Source organism: Nicotiana sylvestris, chromosome 4 (genome assembly GCF_000393655.2).
Source record: "Nicotiana sylvestris chromosome 4, ASM39365v2, whole genome shotgun sequence".
NCBI classification, from domain to species: Eukaryota; Viridiplantae; Streptophyta; class Magnoliopsida; order Solanales; family Solanaceae; genus Nicotiana; species Nicotiana sylvestris.
Genome location: NC_091060.1, coordinates 174,824,764 through 174,841,057, shown reverse-complemented (window position 1 = coordinate 174,841,057; position 16,294 = coordinate 174,824,764).

Here is a 16,294-nt window from a genome sequence, read left to right as displayed (position 1 = left end):
ATATACTCTCTCCGGTCCACAATAGTGACCAATTTACCTTGGGCACACCCATTAAGGAAATACAAAATTCTAGACAAAAATAGTTAGTGTGACTAACTACCCTTAATTAAATATTGCAGCATAGTTAATGTGAGGAGTAAAAGACTTTTTAAGGATACATGTATAAGGGTAATTTTGGTAAAAACAAATTAAATTTTTTCTTGATTATATAAATGAACACTTATTTTGGACCAAAATATAAATGCAAATTGGTCACTTATTGTGGACCGGAGGGAGTTATTTCATTGAAAATTTATTCTATTTATATATTATCTCCATCTTCAAGAACAATTATTACTAGGGGTAAAAAAGAAAAAAATTAATCAATTTTGTCTTGAACTTCTAAAATGACAAATAATTTGAGACAACTACTTTTAATAACTACGACTGTTAATATGAGACGGAGGGTGATCACGCCCAACTATGCCTTGTAAAAAGGACTTAGCAGTCGTTGCAAATATATTCCGGTTAATAAGTCTGGAGTCGAATCCCACAGGGAATTAATCTATTAATCACAGCTACTAAACTCACACAAATTCACGCAATCAATCTTCAGAAATATTTAAGTAAAAAAATTGATGTTTACTAACTAAATATCACATAATAAAAATGCAATAATCAATAACTAACTACGAACGAGTTGTAAATAAGAATTGGAATGATCTAAGGTTATGATTTCCCCTATTGTCGTAATCCTTTCCGCTACGTTTTTTATAAATTTGCCTAAGCCTTCTCTACCGATCATGAGCACTCTGAGTGTCATAATTCTTTCCCGAGTAACTACCACAATTTACTAGACATATTCTCCTGAATTACGCTAATTGGCATTAAGTACAGCTCACTCGGACCGCCCCAAGATTTCGTTATCCCTAATCCCACTTTTAAACCCTCCGTATTGATCCCTCATCTACGTTAGGAGTAATGTTGTTCAACAACTACCCAAATATGCACTCTCTCCCGAGTAATACACACTAAATAGGCACAGTCGATTGAGGGCCCTTCAATCAACAACAATAATAATATAGTTGAACAAATAGAGAAAATACTACTACAAATCTATATTAATGTAACAGAAAAATCATCCTCCAATAGGTTCCATCAAAACCCTAGATTAGGAGTTTAGCTACTCATACTCATAGTAACAATATCTCAAATATTTTGCATAATTTAAATTACAAAGTAAGGGTAAATGAATGTAGAATCGATGATTCTGACTCCCAATGGTTGTTCCACGAGCTATCCTTGCCTCCGGTTGCAAAACTCCTTCAAAAGTGGCGTTTTAAGTCTATTTATATATGTAGGAAAAGATCTAAATGGAATTAGTCAAGTCCTAGTTAAACCAGGAGACGAACTAAGCCTTACAAGTTCGGAGTGTGCGCGCCTCAGACCTCGCCTCGCGAGGCTTCACGCGAGCTGGACCTCGCCCCAGATCTGGCGTCGCTAGCCTTAACGCGAGGTGGACCTCGCCTCCTGCCTCGCCTAGAATGCTCCTACGTGAGCTAAAATGCTCGCTTAGCCATCTCTAACGTGAGCTCTGGAGCTTGCTTCGCCAGCTTCCTCATTTATCCGCCGCTCACTTCTTTCTTTCTTCTTTTCAATTGTTTTCGAGCACACTTTAGACTTTAATTATTCCTTTTGCTCTACTTTCATCTCCAATTTACCTACACATAAAATAGACTCCATTACGCGCAAATAAAGTGTAGTTTATCATTAAAGCATATAAAATGCAAGGAAAATAATGTGCTAAAATATGGAATTATAGTCACACATCAATACCCCACACTTAAATATTGCTCGTCCTCGAGCAATCAAACTACACTTATAGACATAACCTTTTAAAGCAATTTCCTTAACTCATCACACCAAAAATCTTTAAAATAGTCTAAGCACAAAGGTGTAACATCCTCACCTCAAGATTTGACTCATAAATACCATGCCTTATTCACAGTTCACTTACTTACTCTAACATGGAGGTCAATTACACTATCTTTCCTTTATGAATCACGTTCCCTAACCCAACAAAGAGCGTAGTTCCACACACAATGAATTTTAAGAACGTAGGAACTCAAGATAGGAAAAATTCACTCGCTCTCATAAATAATATTCATATGCCACAAATGATGCACCATAGGCTTACCCGTAGTATAATACTCCACTAATCGAGTTCATTCAGTCTAGGATCAAGTTGGACTTTAATTGGTTGTAGTGTAGGCTGCGGGTCGGGTAGGATATATTTGGATATGAGTGACTACACCTCCCTTAAGCACTATAATACATATACATTAACACTCAAGCCCATACTTATGTCAAACCAAAACTCCACCTTGACTTCACTTTATATTACCCCATACTTCTTTAAATACCAATATATCACTAGCCACACCCATCAAGAATTATTTTTCATAAAATACAGCTATTTTTTTCTTCTTTCCCTTTTTTTTCTTTCAATCCAAGTGGCTTTTATTGACATTTTTTTCTTTCTTTCAAACGGTGCACCTTTCTTTTTATTTCATTTGTTCCACTCAAAAGCCAAACCACCACCCCATACTTTAACTTTTACATAATTCATCACAATTTAAGTGCTCATGAGAGGTGACAAGGTTCAAATATATGCTCGATTCAAACAAAAGGTAAGGCTTGTAATGTGGTTACCAAAGAAACAGGATTATAAGCTCAAAGGGGTTAACTATGATACATAACATTTAGGCAGGTAAACTATATATATCTAGCTCAACAAAGAAGCGCCTATATTACTTCCCAGACTGAAAACTATTTCGCTTTGCACACACACTGGACAAGTTCTAGACATCAAATGCAATGCACATAATACATACAAACCTCACATAGACATGACACATAACTCACTCAGGATTGGTTTTATCACGACACTCCAGTCAAAGCAGTTAAGCAAATTTAAGAATCTACGATTAATGTACTTATACTAGAGTCAAAAACTGAGCCTAAGCGTCGCAACCAGAGTATTAACTATTCTCAAGGCATAACAGAATTAAGAGATATCGCTGCAATTCGATTCATAGCCAATGATTTCTACTCTTAGAAATTAAAATTAACTACACCCGGTTCAAATAAAACCCTTGAAAAAGAACTGCGGCCTAAAGAAAAACCAAGGAGGAATTACTACACTAGTTACAAGAAAATATTTTTGTTTTTTTTCTTTAGACTTAATTCCCTCTTGAAAACAGTCTAAGAGATCCATAATCGGGAAAAGTTCAATTTTTTCTACTTTTTTTTAACAGAAAAAACTAAGACGACACTAACTAAAAACAAATATCTAAAAATAAATAACTAAAAACATTTAACTAAACTAAGACGACACTTACCAAAAACAAATAACTAAAAACGAGACTAATTTTTACAAACCCCCACCCCACACTTATTTCATGCAATGTACTCAGTGCACAAACAAATTGACAAAAAAAATAAAAATGAGTAAGGTGGATGAAAAACTCCCTGATCAAGTTGTGTCCTCGCCCTCATCCTCTAAGGCTACCCACTCCTCGTCTTGTGCTTCCTCCTCCTCCTCATCATCATCCTCATCATCTGACTGCTCCGGATCGGCCTCAGACTACTCAAGTGTGTTAACATCCTCGTCCTCAGGGAGTCTGTATCTATCACCTATTCCAACCAGCTGTTGGGCATGAGCATTGAGCGGGTACCGCTGCTTCAATATGGCCCTCTCTTCTGTAGTGGCTGTCCGTCCCCCTATCTGAAGTTGCAAGTCCATCATTCCATATAAATGGGCCATGAAGCTATCATCGCGTGCATTGCGCTCAGCCCCTGTCAGTGAAGTTGTGGTGTTCTCCTCCTTAACCCGGACATTTGTGAGGTCCATTGGTCTTAGTGGTAGAGCAATGATGTGATCGAACTCCTTTTCCTACTCCACTTCTTCTTGCCACAAGTACTGAGTTAGCATGTTCGCAAAGGGCATTCGGTAAATTTTCTTGCTAGTTCGCACTTGGGTGATTTGATAACGGATCAAGTGTCCCACATTCACCCTTTGGACCGTTATTAAGAAATACAACACACAAGTCCTCTCACATCTAATGAGAGTGTCATGGTTGCAACTTGCATGGTAGGAGCCGTGAATCGATCAATTTCAACCATCATTGCGCTTCTACCTTCATATTCTTCTTTGGGAACTTCCGATGGCGGTTGGTTTTCTTATCCCGCACCCAAACCGCCACAGAGTTGACACCACAAAGAGTGTGTCTTAGCTCTCGATAAGTAATACGGACTATGAAGTGGTCCAAGGGTTCCCCAGGAACATCCGGAGCACCTAAGAAATTGCATATTGCTGAGGCTGAAAAATCTATCAACCTTCCACAAATTGGCACCAGCTGTTCAGGATTCTCTAAATCAACCCAGCATAAAATTCCCTCACAAGATTGACATTGATCTCTCCAAAATTTCGGAACACATAGCTCAACCGCAGCTCATTGATGCCTCTCCAAATGGCTTGGTACTTGGCTTGCAAGCGACGCTCATGAATAGCAGCTTCCGGATGTATATATTTTGGCCTACAATGCTTGTACCAATCCCTAACATGTGGGGGTATGCTTTTGATTCTAAATTCCCGTTGGACCTGAGGTTGTAGACGGGTGGTTGCAATAGCTGCAACTGCTCTCAGTCCTTCACCTTGACTGGAAGTAGCTTCCCCTCTTTCCTCTTCTTCTGGGGAGGTTCGAAAGTAGCCTTAGCTTTAGACGGAGCAATGGATGTGGCTTTGCCCTTACCATTGTCTTTTCTTGGAGGCATATTTATACCTACACACGTGAGCATAAATCAATTTAAGATGTATTGCAACCTTTCAAAACATAGTCTTGGCACCCCACACTTAAGAATTTACACATGATTATCAACAATTTTCGAGGTTACTCAAACTTCACCTCATCGTTTCTTAGCATGAGAATCCAACAATGACACATGGATGCTTCCTCCACATTCGAAACATTGGGCTACCAGTGAGTCACCCCACACTTAAGATTTTAAAGTGGTGCATGACTACATAGCACTAGTCTTATAATCCCGGAGACTCGAGCTCCAATGAAGACAAAGAATGCCTTTGAGGCATTATAACAAACACCTAGGATGCACTAGTGCCAGGGGAGTGATAGTAGGGATGAGAGATTGTCTCACCCTCCCAAATCGGCCTGGGAGTTCGATGCTATCACTTTTGCACACAACAACAATACCATTCCTATGGGGTTGATGGGTTTGGGACACACAACCACATTATTACAATGAAGAACAACCCCCAAATTTTGTGTCTAATTTCATACCTTCATCCAACTCGAAATTGATAAAGAAAGGAGATTAAAATCATACCTTAGATGTTTTAAGAGGAGGTATTTGCCTTTGAACTGCTATTGCAAGTGAAGGAAATAGGAGAAGCTTGCTTGACTTTAATGGGGTTAGGATGGGAAGGGTTGGCAGTGTGCTGCGTGAGTGTTTTGTGAGCAGTGTAGCATTTAGATTAAGGTTTTGTTTGTTTTGTTTTAGGAATTTAAGTGCAGGAGTTAGAAACAAATAAGGGAAAAAAATTAAAATAAACCCGAAATTTTCACTTACCTAGACTCGCGTGCATTTTACCTCGCCCTACCCCTCTCGAGGTGAGCTCCAACGCGAGCTTGGGAGCTTTTGGTGTGAGGCTTAACGCCTGATGCACCCGGTTTTTTCCCTTGTGGCACAAGGTCTAGCGCCTGATTCACCTCGCCCTACACCTCGCGATGCGAGCTCCCACGCCAGACTTCCTCCAAGCATCACGAGGCCTAACGCCTGGCCCAGCGAGCTAGCTCACTGGTGACCAGGCGACGCACAGTGCCCTGTTCGACTTGCCAAAATTACATTACCTGCAAACTTGTTAGTACCTAAAAACGAAAAGAAAAATTCTAACTACACTACAAATCAACTACGAATTGGGTTGCCTCCCAACGAGCGCCTTAGTTAACGTCGCGGCACGACGAATACAATATTACAATGGGCTACCTCCCATAAAGCGCCTGATTTAACATCATGGCACAACGCAAGTAATCGCACTTAAGGCTCGCTCAACATTGGTGGATCGAGCAAATGAGTCACCGACACTACTTTCGCGTCATCCATCCCCAAATAATGTTTTAACCTATGCCCATTGACTCTAAACGTGCGAGAGTCATTTTCTGAAGCAATCTCTACGGCTCCAGTGGGGTGAATCTCTACTACACAAAATGGTCCTGACCATCTTGACTTCAATTTGCCCGGAAACAACCTCAATCTCGAATTGAATAATAATACCCTATCTCCCGGCTTAAAATTTCGCTCAAGAATATTTTTGTCGTGCACCAGTTTCATTCTTTCCTTGTATAACCTCGTACTCTCAAAAGCATAATACCGAAACTCGTCAAGTTCATGCAACTCTGTGACTCTACTAGTTCCAGTGGCCTCCACATCCAGATTTAATTGTCGCAATGCCCAGAAGGCCTTATGCTCTAACTCTACCGGCAAGTGACATGCCTTTCCAAACACCAATTTACACGGCGACATACCAATCGGAGTTCTGAATGCAGTGCGGTAAGCCCATAGCGTATCATCTAATTTTCTTACCCAATCAGTCCGAATAACATTTATAGTTTTGGTTAAAACACTCTTGATTTCTCTGTTCGACACCTCAACTTGCCCACTCGTTTGTGGGTGATACGGAGTAGCAACTTTATGGCGAACACCATATTTCTCCAACAACTTTGCAAAGGTTCGATTGCAGAAGTAGGTACCCCCATCACTGATTATAGATCTTGGAGTGACAAATTGGGTGAAGATGTTCTTTCTCAGGAAACCAATAACTGCCTTCACATCATTTGTTGGAAGTTCCACGGCTTCTACCCATTTTGAGACATAGTCCACCGCTATAAGTATGTACTTATTGTTATATAAGCTTACACATGGTCCCATAAAGTCGATTCCCCACACATAAAATACTTCTACCTCTTGGATTGGGTTTATGGGCATCTCATGTTGACGGGAAATATTCCCCGTCCGTTTGCACTCATCACAATTTTTCACCCAGAAGTGTGCATCTTTCAACAACATCGGCCAATAAAAACCTGACTCCAGCACTTTAGTTGTTGTCCTTACACCCCTAAAATATCCTCCATACGGTGAATCATGACATGCCTGCAAAATAGAAGATTCATCTATCTCGAGAATGCATCTCCGGATCATGTTATCAAGACAAATCTTAAACAAGTATGGTTCATCCCAGAAATACATGAGATAATCACGAAAGAACTTTTTATTTTTGATAGAAGAAAGGTCATAGGGGACAACACCGCTCGCCAGGTAGTTTTCAATGTCTGCATACCATGGCGCTACCTCAAGGCTTGTGGCCAACAATTGTTCATCCGATAAAGTCTCCACAATCTCTTCCAACTCAACCTTCTTATTTGCTCTTTTTAGCCTAGACAAGTGATCAACCACTTAGTTCTCCATTCCCTTTCGGTCATGGATTTCTAAATCAAATTCTTGCATTAGTAGCACCCACCGAATCAGGCGTGACTTTGGCTCCTTCTTCTCAATTAGGTACCTAAGAGCAGCATGGTCCATAAAAACAATTACCTTCGAGCCTATAAGGTATGACCTGAATTTGTCAAATGCGAACACCGTTGCTAGCATCTCCTTCTCGGTCACTGTATAATTTAGTTGTGCACCACTCAAAGTTCTACTCGTGTAGTATATTGGATGCATGAATTTATCTTTCCGCTGCCCAAGAACTGCTCCCACAGCATAGTCGCTCGCATCCCATATCAGCTCAATGGTTGCTCCCAGTCGAGTGCAACTATTATAGGTGTTGTCACCAGCCTCTTCTTCAATTCCTCAAAAGCTACCCTGCATTCATCAGAAAACACAAAAGGGTGATCTTTTTCTAGCAATTCACACAAAGGGGTTAGCAATTTTGGAGAAGTCTTTTATAAACTATCTATAGAAATCGGCGTGGCCAAGGAAACTTCTTATTGCTTTGACGGAAGTAGGTGGTGGAAGCTTTTCTATCACATCAACCTTTGCACGATCTACCTCAATGCCCTTACTCGACACTAGGTGCCCCAAAACTATACCTTCTTGTACCATGAAATGGCACTTTTCCCAATTAAGCACCAGATTAGTCCCCCCACATCATTTTAGCACTCTTTTCAAATTCTTTAGGAAATCATCAAATGAGTCTCCTACCACTGAGAATTCATCCATAAATACCTCCATTATGTCCTCTACCATATTTGTGAATATGGCCATCATGCACCTTTGAAATGTGGCGGGTGCATTGCATAGGCTGAACGACATTCTCCGGAAAGTGTAGATGCCATATGGATAGGTGAATGACGTTTTCTTTATATCTTCTAGAGCAATAGAGATTTGATTATACTCTGAGTATCCATCCAAAAAGCAAAAGTGGGACCTTCCGGCCAGTCTATCTAGCATTTGATCAATGAACGACAAGGGAAAATGGTCTTTTTGAGTGGCCTTGTTCAATCTTCTCTAGTCCATACAAATTCACCATCCCGTGACTGTTCTTGTTGATATCAACTCGTTGTTCTTGTTTTGCACTACAGTCATCCCACCTTTTTTTGGCACACATTGGACTAGGCTGATCCAGTTGCTATCGGAGATGGGAAAAATTATCCCCGCATCTAACCACTTTATCACCTCTTTTTTCACAACTTCCTTCATGTTGGGGTTCAATTTTCTTTGATGTTCTCTGGAGGTTTGTGGCTATCTTTCAGTAGAATCTTATGCATACAGAAGGCCGGGCTGATACACTTAATATCTGCAATGGTCCAACCAATTACAATTTTGCACTCAATCAATACCTACAAAAGTTGTTCTTTCTGCACATCTAACAAATCAAATGAGATAAAAATAGGTAAAGTTGAGTTAGGTCCCAAGAAAACATACCTGAGATGAGGTGGTAGTGGCTTCACTTCCAACTTTGGTGGCTCTTCTATTGATGGCTTAGCTGGAGGAGTTTTCCTTTCTTCTAAGTGCAAAGGCTCAAATTCGAGCTCTCTTTTCCAAAACCCTTGGCCTTCAAGAGCGAGTACCCACTCTGCCAAGTCCTTTCCATTTGCTTCATCTAAGTTCATGAGACAGGATGCTAGAGGGTCTTTAGCGTTCAAGGTCTCATCTTCCTCCTCCAAAATTACATCTACAACTTCTATTAGAGAGCAGTTAGCAAATTCACTTGGTCGCCGCATAGATTTCTTCACATTGAATGTTATCCCTTCATCATTTGGTCTTATTTTTGGCTCTCCAATTTCACAATCAATTAAAGCTCTCCCAGTGGCCAAGAATGGTCTTCCCAAAATTATGGGAATCTCCTCGTCAACCCGGCAGTGCAAAATGACAAAATATGCTGGGACCACAAATTTCCCCACCTACACTAATACATCATCAAGGATACCTAATGACCTCTTCACTGTCCGGTTGGCAAGTTGTAGTAGCATGGATGTGGGTCTTGCTCTTCCAATGCCTAACCTTTTGTAGATAGCCAAGGGCATCAAGTTTATGCTTGCCCCCAAATCACACAATGCTTTAGCAAAAGCATAGCTACCTATCGTGCATGGGATTGTAAAACTCCTTAGCTATGATAACTTCTCAGCTATAGGTCTCGCCACAACTGCACTACAGGTCTGGGTCAATGTAATAGTGGATAGGTCTTGGAAGTCGAATTTGCGAGACATTAAATCTTTCATTATTTTGGCATACCCAGGCATCTCCCGCAAAGCATCAATCAGTGGAATGTTCACCTGAATTTGTTTCAACATCTCCATGAATTTCTTATACTGCTCATCCTTTTTGATATTTGGCCAGTCTCTATGGGAATGGTGCTTGAGGTCGCTTCCTTCCTGTGATTTGAGTTTTATCTTGCTCAGGCACAGCTTCTACTATCGTTTCTTGTGCTACCTTAATCTCCTTTGCAACCTCTTTTTCTTTGTTTGTGCTCTCTTGTGCATGTTGTACTGTCACCTCAGTTAACCCTATTGAATCATCTATCTCAATGGGTACTAGCACAAGTGTTTCAGCAGGTCGACTTTCACGAGCAATTTTTTGCTCCAGATCTAGGTCTCTACTATTTCTTAGACTCACTGCCATAAGCTGTTTTGAGCCTTGTTCTTTTGGATTGACTTGTATGTCTGCGGGTAACGTCCCTTGGGGATGATTATTTAGAGCCATCAAAATCTTTCCTAATTAAATCTCAATGCCCTTTATCACTGATTCATGTGAGTCTACTCTCTCTTGCATTTTTCCACTAGACCCAATCAGTTGTTGCAACATTCCTTTAAGTTCAGCAAACCTATCATCTTGTCTCACTATCTGTTGTTGTTGAGGCTGTTGATAAGCTAGCTACTGATTTTACTAGTTGTAACCCTGTTGCATTTGGTAAGGCACCTTACTGATTTTGCTGGTTGATTCTGCTGTCCTCAATCTGACCACCCTGCCTCTTTCCCCCATAGTTGGCCACATAGTTCATATCTTCCTAATAGTGTTGGTTGTCACCTTCTGCACTCCACGAGCATACATATGGTTGCTTAATACATGGTGTACATAAGCCCCCATTAGTTGCGTCAAATATGTATACCTGCTACTTCTGGCCTGATTCATCAATCTTTTTGGTGAGGATACTTATTTGTGTCATTAGAGTGGCCATATTTTCAGCTGTGGAGTTGTTTGGGTCTAAAGCCACTAAATGAACTACATGAGTGATCGTAGAGTCTCTTGTCATCCATCCTGAGTTTTGGGCCATTTTATCAAGTATGATCTTGCATTCTCTGAATGTTTGCTAAAAAATGCTCCAACTGCTGAAGCATCAATATTGGCTTTTAAGCTGTCTGGAAATCCCATGTAGAACCTCTGCCCCAACATCTAATCTGGAATGCCATGATGTGGACATTTAACTAACATACCCTTGAACCTCTCCCACGTTTTTTGTAGTGTTTATGTTGGTCTCTTCTTGAAGATTAATATATCATCAATTTGTTTGGCAGTCTTATTGGGTGGGTAGAACTTGTTCAAAAATTGCTTGATTAATTCCTCCCAAATAGTGATGGAGTTTATGGAGAGTAAATTAAGCCAAGTTTGAGCTTCTCCTATCACCGAGAATGGAAACAATAATAGCTTTATTGTTTTCGGTGTCACATTAGGTTGCCTTTGCGTGACACATATCGACAGAAAATTTTTTAGATGCTGGTGAGGGTCTTCAATGTAAGATCCTGAGAAGAGTCCCTTGTTTTGCAACAAATATAGCATGTTGTTTGTGATTTGAAATAATGCCGCTTGTATCTGAGGGACTGCAATTGCGGTTTCCAGATTTTCGGCGGTGGGCTGTACCCAATCATACAATGCTTCTTCTGGCACAAGAGGCACCACACCCTAATTGTTCGGATCATTCGCATTGCTTCTATTGTTTGGATTTTCTATTCCGTCATCCATGTCTGGTTCGATTTGTTCTGTTGAGTTCTGTTGTTGTTTGCCCTTCTTGTTTGCACGATTCAATGCCTTGAAAACTTTCTCAGGATATGATAATGCTTCGAAGAATTCACCAGTTCTTGAGGAGTTTCTAGGCATGCACCTGTAACACCCAAGACTACAAACGTTAGAATTTTTAATGTATTTAGTTTAAAATCAAGCAAATTGACTACACTAAGAATTCTAGCACTTCTTTTAGCTGTAATTAATAACACCATTAATCTCCCGGCAACGACGCTAAAATTTAATCATGCCCAATTATATCTTGTAAAAAGGACTTAGCGGTCATTGCAAATATATTCCGGTTAATAAGTCCGGAGCCGAATTCTATAGGGAACTAACCTATTAAACACAACTACTAAACTCGTGCAAATTCACGCAATCAATCTTCAGAAATATTTAAGTAGCAAATTTGATGTTTACTAACTACGTATCACGTAATGAAAATGCAATAATTAATAACTAACTACGAACGAGTTGTAGATAAGAAGTGGAATGATCTAAGGTTATGATTTCTCCTATTGTCGGAATCCTTTCCGCTACGTTTTCTATAAATTTGCCTAAGTCTTCTCTACCGATCATGAGCACTTTGAGTGTCATATTTCTCTTCCGAATAATTACCAGAATTTACTAGATATATTCTCTTGAATTACGCTAGCTGACATTAAGTACGACTCACTCAGATCGCACCAAGGTTTCGTTATCCCTAATCCCACCTTTAAATCCTCCGTATTGATCTCTCATATACGTTAGGAGTGATGTTGTTCAACAACTACCTAAATATGCACTCTCTGCCGAGTAATACACACTAAATAGGCACAGTCGATTGAGAGCCCTTAAATCAACAACAATAATAATATAGTTGAACAAATAGAGAAAATACTACGGCAAATCTATATTAACGTAACAGGAAAATCATCCTCCAATAGGTTCCATCAAAACCCTAGATTAGGAGTTTAGCTACTCATATACTCATAGTAACAATATCTCAAATATTTTACATAATTAAATTACAAAGTAAGGGTAAAGGAATGTAGAAATCGATGATTCTAACTCCCAATGGTTGTTCCACGAGCTATCCTTGCCTCCGGTTGCAAAACTCCTTTAAGAGTGGCGTTTTAAGTCTATTTATATGTGTAGGAAAAGATCTAAACGACATAGGCCAAGTCCTAGTCAAACCATGATATGAACTAAGCCTTACAAGTTCGTAGTGTGCGCGCCTCAGACCTCGCCTCGCGAGGCTTCACGCGAGCTGGACCTCGCCCCAGACCTGGAGTCGCAAGCCTTAACGCGAGGTGGACCTTGCCTCCTGCCTCCTGCCTCCTGCCTCGCCTAGCCTGCTCCCACGCGAGCTAAAATGCTCGCTTAGCCAGTTCTAACGCGAGCTTTTGAGCTTGCTTCGCCAGCTTCCTCATTTATCCACTGCTCACTTCTGTCTTTCTTCTTTTCAACTGTTTTCGAGCACACTTTAGACTTTAATTATTCCTTTTGCTCTACTTTCATCTCCAATTTACCTACACATAAAATAGATTCCATTATGCGTAAATAAAATATAGTTTATCATTAAAGCATATAAAATGCAAGGCAAATAATGTGCTAAAACATGAAATTATTGCCACACATCAGAGGGTATATAATTCTACGTTGCATTAGTAAGAGTATCTATACTTCCATTCAAGTTCATTTAATTAGATAGTAAAACAAATACTACTACATTATGTATACTTTAAGTAGAATATTCGACGGGATGATTCTATTTAGCAATATTTTGTGACAATTTCTTATTTAGATTAAAATATTAGAAATAAACTGAAGTGTGTTACTTTGTCGCCAGATCTATTGCTGCCTCCCTCTACACTGCATGTTTCCATCATCACGCAAAGCAAAATTAATACCAGTAATTAATAAGCAATCAATCAATCATAAAAATAATTAGTTCAACCTGTATTAGTTAATATAATCAAAACTGTATTACTAATATTCTAATTTATATTTATTCCTCTCATTAGTTAATACCAATCAAATCAATGTTATGAATGACCACTAATTATATGACTTAAAATAAGAAAATATGTCATGAGAGTCGGAATTATGATTTTAGATTTTAGAACGATACTTTAACTAATAATGAATTTCTTGTGATGCAAATATACTATTGGAATAAAAGCTATTAAGTTCAATTGAACTCGTATTCGAATTTCTACCTCCCTCCCTGAGGTCGATAATTGACACTTTTTTCTCCTTATTTATGTCGTATTTGTGTATGTCTATCAAATATCACTCCCTTTTGCTTCAAGTCATTTCACTAATTAATATACTTTAATTCTGTGTCCTATTATAATAATCATTATTAAAATAGTTGATTTAAGAGTTGTGGATGTGGTTTAGAATAGAACACATCCCCTTAAAACTCAAAAGTGGAGAATATTCTTTTATTTATTCAATATTTTATGGATTGGAAGGTAGAGGAAGGAAGAACCTAACCACAATATGTGGAAGCATACATTTGGATTTATTAAGTTGGATCTTTAATTAATTAATCAACATATTAATAATATTGGAATTTGTAGGGCTTTTTTCTTCTTTTTCTTTCTTCATGATTCTGGTGTCCAATAAGTGACGATGCATGGCGTAATTAATTGTGCTATTTATTTACAAATTGTATTGGTCAGATTCAGACCTGGGAAATTTAATAAAGAACAATTCAAAGACAGAAGTAGGCAAAGTATATATATATAAATTATAAAATACAAAACAAAAATTGCCGAATTATATGACTGAGTAAACCAAGATCCACGTGTAAGTCCATTCTTTTATTAGGAACTGCATTTGATAAAAATAAAATGTGTCTACCAATATTAGGGAAGCAGCACCCTCCACCCTTCCCCCACAAAGAATATTATTTTTTATTACATAGATAAAGTAGGAGCAGTTATGGAACATTATAAAATAAAAAGATTTACAAAGTTCAAACGCAATATTAGAAATAGTGTGGAAGAAAACATTCAAAGTAGTAAATAAATATTATATATCAACTTTCTTTGCATATATATATATATAATGATTGGATTATTATATATTAAATTAAAAATATAAATAAAATAAAATAAAATAAGAAAATACTATCGAAAAATTATATTTTTTAATTATTATAATTTTTGTGTGAGTTAGTAAAAATTTTATTATTTTTGTGTAAAAAAATATAATTATATGACTTTGATGAAAATAAATCATAGTTATATAACGATTTATAAATTTTACACTTAAAACATGAGAACATTTCCACTTTCAAATAAGAAAAGTAACTATTGGAAGAAAAGGAAAATAATTATTTCAAAAATTAAAAGAGAGATGAAAATTACTATTCTTTTGGGTGTTTGTGTGTGTTGGGTTGGGGGTGGGTGGGGGTGTCTCTTTGGGGGAGGAGGTTGGGTGTATGTCGAAAATGTATAAAATTAACCGACAAGAAAAATTAAGTTGTACAATAACTAATATTATCGGTCTTCCCAATTCGATTGTATATAATTTACTTTACAATTAAATAATGCTCAAAGTAGCTCAGAATAAAACTAAAAAGGTAGGGAAAGTATTTTATCATACACATTGACAATAAAAATCAGAGAATTAAAATTTGTTTTTGTGCAAATGTATGCGTCAGCAATGACTGCATGCACGGTTGATATAAAGTATTTTGTACTAAAAATGAAGCTTATTTAATTTTTAAAAACTTCCTTCCTCTTTAAATAATAAATTAATTAAAGAGTGCTGAATGCTGGGTGACATCTAGAAATCCTGCCTGTCGTGCTTCCCTTTACGCTGACTTTTGACTAATGTTTCATTAATTTTAAATAATCATGCCGACAATTGGTTAGGATTGGAGAAAATCTCAAAATCCATATATGAATTATGATAAGCTATATTAATCATAAAAAACATATATAACGAGAGGGTTATATATGTTAATCATAAATTGATAAATAGTTTCACTATTTTTCATATAAGACATACTAAACATATATATACAAGAACTTTGCATAATGATGAAATTAAGGATGCAACTATTGTATAGACACGGGTTCGACATAATCTAGTAGCTTTCACTCAAATTTTGTATTTATATTAAAAAATTTGTTGAATATGTATAAATAGCCTATTTAAAACCTAGCGAGTAAAAAAGATTATAGAACCTATAAACTAAAAATTCTAATTCCGCCTCTGAACGAGAGTGTTTGTATATATATTCACTGCATATTCTTTTTCACTATTTCATAAAGTACTTTTAGAAGAAAAAATAGAATAAAGAAAAGAAGGAATATATGTATGAGAAACTCAGAGGAAGTTGTCCCAATTGGGAGGATATTGCAAATCAAAGGTAAGTGTCTCCCACAGCTGTGGAAATGGAGACATTCTACCTAATTTCCACTGATGAATGAAGACTAATAATTTTAAACCAGTTCATCCATTTTTCTAATTGAAAAAAGAGAAATTGATAGATTCGTTTCCCTCGTGTATCAACTATCCAATTTTGTAGTCTTTTTCTTTTTGTCACCTAGCTCTACACTCTATCTTTTAACGTCCAAGGAGTTAATTAAAAGACAGACGCAGAATTTAAATTTAAATAAGTTTAACATTTGCGATTCTTAGCATGAATATATTATATTTTTGAAATTACGAGTCCAAAGTTTAACATTTGTTCAGATTTGGTGGTTTTCTGCATACAGTCAAACCTATTTAAAACAGT